The sequence below is a fragment of the Belonocnema kinseyi genome, chromosome 7 (assembly GCF_010883055.1).
Source record: "Belonocnema kinseyi isolate 2016_QV_RU_SX_M_011 chromosome 7, B_treatae_v1, whole genome shotgun sequence".
In the NCBI taxonomy this organism is placed as follows: Eukaryota; Metazoa; Arthropoda; class Insecta; order Hymenoptera; family Cynipidae; genus Belonocnema; species Belonocnema kinseyi.
The window spans coordinates 98,677,547-98,684,734 of NC_046663.1; the positions used below are offsets into that span (position 1 = coordinate 98,677,547).

The 7,188-nt window shown below is 30.3% G+C and overlaps 1 long non-coding RNA gene across 1 annotated transcript in view; it reads right to left on the reverse strand.

Moving 5' to 3' along the window:
• The window catches only part of LOC117177067, an 11,183-nt gene extending 5,202 nt beyond the window's left edge, over window positions 1–5,981 (reverse strand). The window contains exon 1 of the long non-coding RNA XR_004467660.1: window positions 5,841–5,981. This is a non-coding gene — a long non-coding RNA (uncharacterized LOC117177067). The remainder of the gene's footprint in view (window positions 1–5,840) is intronic.
• Window positions 5,982–7,188: the final 1,207 nt, after the last annotated feature.

Here is a 7,188-nt window from a genome sequence, read left to right on the forward strand (position 1 = left end):
ATAACCTTTTTGTTAGGGCAGGTATATGCTCAAAGTTATAAACCGCACGTGTTGGAGTTAGAAAAATACGACTCAAGAGATAAATTTATGTCTTCAAGACATAAAAAATTTCACCAAAACATAAATTGAAGTCTGGCTCCGTCTCAAAACTGAGGCAGGCTTAAGTGGAACTTTTCGAATCCAGCATGTCTCGATTGGGGGCAATTCAAGTCGAACTCATGTCGAAGTATTTTTATTCGGACTGTCACGAAAACTGGATATTCCCAATGCCTAATGAGTCTTAATCATTGCGGTAAACCTACTCAAATTTTAAACTCTCCTTTTCTAATTAAATATTTATTATTCTACGACATTATGTAATTGTAAAATATACAAACTGTTAACAAATATATCAATAAAACAAGTTTTAAATAAATGATTTTGATCAACTCAAATTTTTCTTCGTGTAATATTTGGTTTTTTCCTGATGTAGACAACTTTAGAACTTTTTACAACCACATGAAATTTTCGTTTCTTTCTTTTTTTTCTACTTTAAACGTAATTTTTAAATTTTTCTAATCTTTATATACTGTCGGCATAGTACTTCGCCGATCATGGAGTCAGCTATTATCCAGTACTGGGCGAACTGGCAATTACCTATACTGGTGACCACTACTGGGCCAGTACTGTTCTGTTAAAGCACTGGTCAGCTGTACTTGACATAACTTCTTTAACTTTAACTGCAACATATCTGCTTGACCCCGAAGAAAATATTAATTCGTGCTATAAATCAAGTTTTCGAGAATAATGAGTTTAAATGCTTATAAAAACATTATTCCTGCATACTTAAACCTTAAAAAGCCTCAAAATTAATATTTTAGGCAATGCAAAATTGTTGGAGTTCTCTGGTCGGGTCCTCATTAGATACAGATAGATTTGCGATACCTCTACGAAGCACGGAAGTGTTCACTAGAACCTAACAGGGCACCCATAAGCTTTTTCTAGACTAGATATTCTGATAGAGGCCCCAACCAGTTTTTTACTAGATATTCTTAAAGGGGACCCCATCGGAACCCAACTTCAAATAGGAAAAGATGGGGAAATTTCTGCGCGCGGGTGCATTGCTGCCTGTATAAACATCATTGTTCAAGAACTTAAAAAATAAAGTATGCAAGAATATCAAATATTAGATTTATACTCTAAAAAGAAAAGATTCTTGTTTTCTAGCTACACGCTATTTTAAAGTACTGAAAAGTGAATTATCCTTTAAAAAAGTCAATGAAAAGCTATTTGGTTCAAGTTATCTAGAAAGTGATATCTATGAAATAAAGAAGTGTAGTGTTTTTTTACGACTAAAGAATGATTGAAAAATGCAATGCGGATACGACGAAAGCTTAACGTGTGACTTAAAGTTAATGGTATGTGAGAAAAATGAAATTTTCTACACAGTGATATTAATAATATAGAAGCGAAAATTCCTATCTTAAATGAGCAAAATAAATGCGATTTTAATTGTTATGAAATTTAACAATTTTCTTTAAAACTAGATGGTAAAACAAATACAGGACTTACATTTTCTGGCTTTTTCGTATTTGTTTACTTTTTGAAATTCTACATAACCTCTGCCAAACAGATTTTTAGAGATTTTTCAGAATGATTTACTTCTTCATTATTTCAAAATAGCGCGTAACTAACTAAAAGTTCTTTTCTATTTCTGATGCTAAATTTAGTAACCACTATTCTATCATACTCCTCTTTTGGAATTGATCTATAATGATTTTTATAATAACAGTAATGCATTTTGCATAACCAGTATTCGCGATAGCAGACGAAAAATAAATCCTTTCTGAATAGATAATCCTTGTGAAAAATAGCTTAATTGGCTTTTGAATGATATAAAATTGTCTTTTGATTTGTATATTACTGTTAAGTTAAATTTTTATCAATGTTGTGTCGTACTTAATATTTAATTAATTTTGAACATACAGATCTTAAATTATCTATACTTGATAAGAGAATAGAACTTAATTTTATTATATAAAAAAGTATTCATTGCCTTTAATTCTTTAAAGTCAATTATAGTAATGAAGTTATTAAGGATCATTCAAATTCTGACTGTAAACCATATATTAGGATTTCAAAGACTTCAAAATATTTCTGAAAATCTTAGAAGATATTTTTCAAGTGACTTCAACAGATTTCGAGAGACTTTAAACAGTTTTAAACCAATTCCAAAGATTACATTGAATATTACGGGATTTCAAGGGATTTAACCAAATTTACAGTAATTGAAAATAATTTTCATAATTTACAATTATTTTAAAATATTTAAGAGATTTTGAAGTATTCGAAAATATTTCAAGAGATTATTAAATTAATAACAATAATAATAAAGTAATCAATAAAAATTATATATGAATTATATTGCAATATTATTATTTCTTAAATTATTATTATAATATAACGTGCATAATCACAGAAGGTTCTTCAATCGTATTATTCGCCATTTTATCGTATCGATACAATATATAGGCACCCTCAGAACTCTGTTGCAAAACACGTTAATAATAAAAAAATGTATAATAATTAGTTGAAACTGTTTTTTACTTATTTTCTAAATTTAAATTAATAATATTTAAATTAATAAAGTAATACGTTTCACGGGCTTTCAAAAACTTGCAATTGACTGTGAAGGATTGAAATATTTTGTGAAGTTTAAAAAATATTTTGTAACACTGCCAGTAGGTTGCAAGTAAGTTTAAGACATTTTAAGGGATTTTGAGAAATTTCGAGATTTGCAGAATGCTCACAGGATTTCGAGTGATATCTAAGCATTTTAACGAGTTTCAGAGGATTTCTGGGGATTGCAAAAAATTGATGAGATTCCATGGGCTTTTAGAAACTTGCAATTGATTGTGGTGGATTTTTAAATTTGCTGCAGATTTTTAAAGTACTTGAAATTATTTTAAAGGATTTTATGGGGTTATAGAGAAAATCATAGGATTTCCTAAGCTCTGAAAATATTTCCGGGCACTGTAAGAAATGTTGAAATGTTTTAAAGTTTTCGAAATATATTAAGAGTGGTAAAAACCTCATTTAATAATAAGGCATAATTTTTTTTTTTAATCTGCCTGCTTCGCGGGCGCATTCTCAATGAATGTTGGTTCTCGCTCTTCGCGCTCGATAATATATTTATCTGGCGCTCCACGTTCGATAAAGTATTTACCTCGCACTACGCGCACGATCTTTCTGCATAGACTTTTTAAAAATAAAGGGGAAAGTAACGACAACCGTAATTTACTGATTGTGAATTCTCTTTTGTTAAAGCTCCTTCGGCTTTAACGAACACATTCTCATCACGTATCTCGTTCTTCGCACTCGAGTTTATCCTGAAATTTTATATCATTCCCATAAATGTATATTATTATAATTCATAAATTGCATTGGTATTAAAAGAGACGAAATTTCATTGTCCCGTTTAAAAAGAAGCGCATTCTTTAAAAAAATTTGGTTATTCAACGTTTTATTGCAACTTCTGTCGTTTCTCCATAAACTGAATTTGCTCATATCCAATGTTTTCTTTATGATTTAAACTCTACACATACGATCTACTGAGCAGCCTTACCGTTTTGAACTTCTAAATTATGTATATAAGTATATACATATATATTTTTTTGAAAATGCATTATTATATTTGAGAAAGTTAGAAACACTATGAAAATGTTGAATGAAAAATTTTTACCCATTGGATTTCCCAATATTTTTTATGCTTTTAAAATTTATTTTTTGATTTATCAAGAAAATTCAAAAAGTTGTTATTATAATCTTCTAGGGCATTTAGAAATCAAACTTTTTCTTCTCTTGCCATTCGTTCATATCGTCCGTTAATTGACTTAAAAGGTTCATTTTTGTGTGTTTTTTGGAATTTTGTAAATGCTATGACTCATGATTTTTAATTTGATGAAAAAACGCATTAGGTGCATGAGTCTCAAAAATATTCAAAATGTGCCCACTTTTTGGATTTGTATCCAAAATGGCTGTTTAACAAACAGGGCCTTTAGTTTAGGACACTAAACGAGTGTACCAAAGGGCAATCTGATAGATTACATTTGTCAAAAGTTATCGTGTTCAGAGTTAGACATGCAGGATACAGACATACATACAGTCAGACACACAGAAAGACACATTCGTAAAAATCTGTTTTTCGGGTTCAGGGGGTTTCAAAACGTGGACATTTGACAAAAACTGGGGGAGGGGGCGAGTCAAATTTTACACAAATCTAATACCTTCTCTGATGAGAATGTGAAAATATTTTTGTTTTGTTTTTTGTTCTTGTATAATTCCGGCCAATGATCATTTAGTAGCTAACTTCAAACATAGCAATGTTTATTAATCACAAGCAGAGCGCACGTGTTGGTTGGCTATATTTGTGAAAAGAATATTTCTTCACAACCTATTACATTTTCTGGACAATTAAGACCTTGACCAAAATAACGTTGGAACCACCAAAAATTTTTGGTCGAGAACAATTTTGATAGTACAAAAATAGATTTCTACCCAAGGATTTTATTTTCTGTGCCACTAATTGAAATGAACTATGTCATAAAACAAATATTAACACGTGCTCATAGTTGGAGCAAAGATTCAAGCAAAATAGATTTTTATTGATACAACGTTATCTATGCCAAGGTTTCAAAACAAACCTTTTTTATTTTGGATACAAAAATACTGTTTCCCCATAAAAATGTATCTAAGAAGTTGAAAAAATCTGCTTACAAACATGTGGCGAATAAAAATATTCAATTTTTAAAACAAATGATTTAAAAAAGTTCCTATGTCAGCTACTTATAAATGCCTAATCTTCTTTTTCTAAAATTATAAACGAATAACCATAAAATGCCCACATCTTACAAAAGATAGTAGTTACATATTTACAAAAAAATTTGATGAAGAAATTTACGTTTTTAAAGAATCGCAGGACCTAATGTGTAATTCGATGAATCTTTATTAAATTTGGTTAATAAATACACTGCCGTGCAAATGTTTTAGGACACGTCTTTTCTTATGATTGAATAAATTCTCTTAATTTTAATTATACCAGAGCTAAAAAAATTTTTCTTTAAAAGGTTGGTTATTTTCGAAATGATGTATAAAATAAGCCCAGAGTGAAGCCAGTTTGTTTAGTTTTAAAGTAGATATTGCAAAAGAAGTGTAAATTTCAATGTTTTCTTAAGTTTTCAATAACTTTCGAAATAGTCAACATTTTTCAATGTTCTTGGACTCATTTTAAAGCTATTTTTTCAACAACCTACGAGTATAAATTGTAAAAAAATTTCTTTTCGAATTGCAAGAACTTGAAGTTGTAATAAAAAGGTTGGCAAATTTTGAAAACATCTTATCTGTAGGCAAATTAGAATAAAAGTTGAATAAATATATACACTATTTTTGCAATATCTACTTAAAAACTAGACAAATTGGCTTCACCCTGGGCTTATTTTATACAGAATTTCGAAAACAATCAACCTTTTAAAGAGAAATTTTTTTAACTTTGGTATAATTAAAATTAAGAGAATTTATTCAGTCATAAAAGAGAGGTGAACTAAAATTTTTGCACGGCAGTGTATATCTATCTGTTCAAAAGCGGCTAAAACGGGACTTTGTTTATTATGTTGTTTAAGAAATAACACGCAGAAAAATAGAAATGAGACGAAATTGAATGATTACCTGTTATGTGTTGTAGAAGAGATTCAAAATATATTTTTTTAGACAAAGAGAATAGCTTGACAATGATAACTCGAATTTAGTAATTAGAGAAATATACTATCATGAATATTTGATATGCCTTTTCCGTCCGTACCTACCAAATAAAAAATTTATGCACAGGCTGATAAAGTAAAATCTACAATAAGAACCATTGTAGCTGGAGTCCCACACACGTTAGTGCTTAGCCTGGTGCAATTTATTTTATTTTTTCAATTATAACATCCAAGGTGACGCAGGCACTCTGGTAGCATTATTCGATAATACTATATACCATATACTATCGCTAAGGCCGTAGCCAGGAAAAATTTTCAGGGGAAGGGGATATACAGCATGAAAAACTTTTTGGGGGGAACATGCAGCTGCACACGTAGGAGAGTATATGTATATTATGTACATGATTCAAGAATTTCGGTGGGGGGGGTCACACTCGCATCACCCCTCCCCCTCCCCCCTTTCCGTGGTCTTGACTATCGCTTTTTTATCACGTCCATACAATGTATACGCACCTTCAGAATGTTGTTTCAAAATGTGTTCAATTTTTTTACAAATAAAAAAATTAGGCCTAATGTTCTTAAAACAGAAGCTATTATATGTACAAGAAGAAGACTTAATGTTAACCTAACAATTATAATTATGGCCACTCTCTTCCAAGGAAAACTCATTTTCGCTACCTAGGAGTTCTTCTGGATTCTAAACTTAAATCTACTAAACATATTATTAAAGAAATTCTTAAAGCCATCCATTGATATTTCGCAAAAAATGCATCATATATGTAGTAATAAGTCTGATCTATCCTTTTTGGATAAAATTCTCTCATATGGGCTGCTTATGAAACCAGTACTGATAAACGCTACTCCATGATGGTCTGATATAAGCGACACTGATTACAATAAACTATAAATTTCTCAAAACGTCTTAAAACAATATAAAATTTTTTTAGATATATGCATACAAACACAAAATATCTATGATAATCTTAATATTAAAAAACTAAATATTTTATAATGAACCTAACTAGTGAAATCAAGCGGATTAAACACATGTTGCTCTAAGTCATTATAGTAATTATATCTACTACAAATGTCTTATTAAAGTTACAGCTTACCTCACACAAAAGCCAGCACATCAAAGCGCTGCAAAAAGTGGATAACTACATTGTAACAAATGAAAACTATCCATGACTGTTCGATAACATTTTGAATTCTATTCTATTCGATATTCATTCCCGAGCTACACCTAACGCCTTGAAAATGAATGTAGAAAATCGACATCTGAAGTTTGACGAGGATGGTTTCTGAATGTATTGAAAATTTCTTTTATTAATTCAAGAAATCGTAATAATCATGTCGTACAGTCTGTCAAGTTAAAGCGTGGGTGGCTTTACTCGCAGTCGGTAAGGTGTATCGACATGATTTTGGTGTCAAAATATTAAGAAGAGCTCCCTCT